The following is a 430-nucleotide window of genomic DNA, read 5'->3' on the forward strand; positions in this document are numbered from 1 at the left end:
TTCTGCAATTAAACAAGCTTTGTATTGTTAACTGCGTGATTATCTTTAACACAAGATCCAAAATCCATAGAAAACCTCTAATAACAACAACAACAAATCTATTGCCTCCGGTTAATTCTAATATTTGTGCATTGTTTTTTTCTTTTGTTCTTAATTTAAAACTTCCAACTATAGCACTGGTAATGACATTTTATTAGCTCGGTATCTTGTCTTTTTTTTTTATGATTTAGGTAAAAGACATTCAGAGTGTCTCATACAAAAGCTCAATTAAAAGTTCTGCCAATACAATAGTAACAATGGTGCTACAATAACACTACGGAACCCTTTATTAAACTGTTTTGTAGGTTGTCATACTATTGTGACTATTATACGAGAAGGAATTTGTTATACAATATGATAGAATGTGCAGGATATAATACTGTGCAGCAAT

This window comes from Phycodurus eques, chromosome 5 (assembly GCF_024500275.1).
Source record: "Phycodurus eques isolate BA_2022a chromosome 5, UOR_Pequ_1.1, whole genome shotgun sequence".
In the NCBI taxonomy this organism is placed as follows: Eukaryota; Metazoa; Chordata; class Actinopteri; order Syngnathiformes; family Syngnathidae; genus Phycodurus; species Phycodurus eques.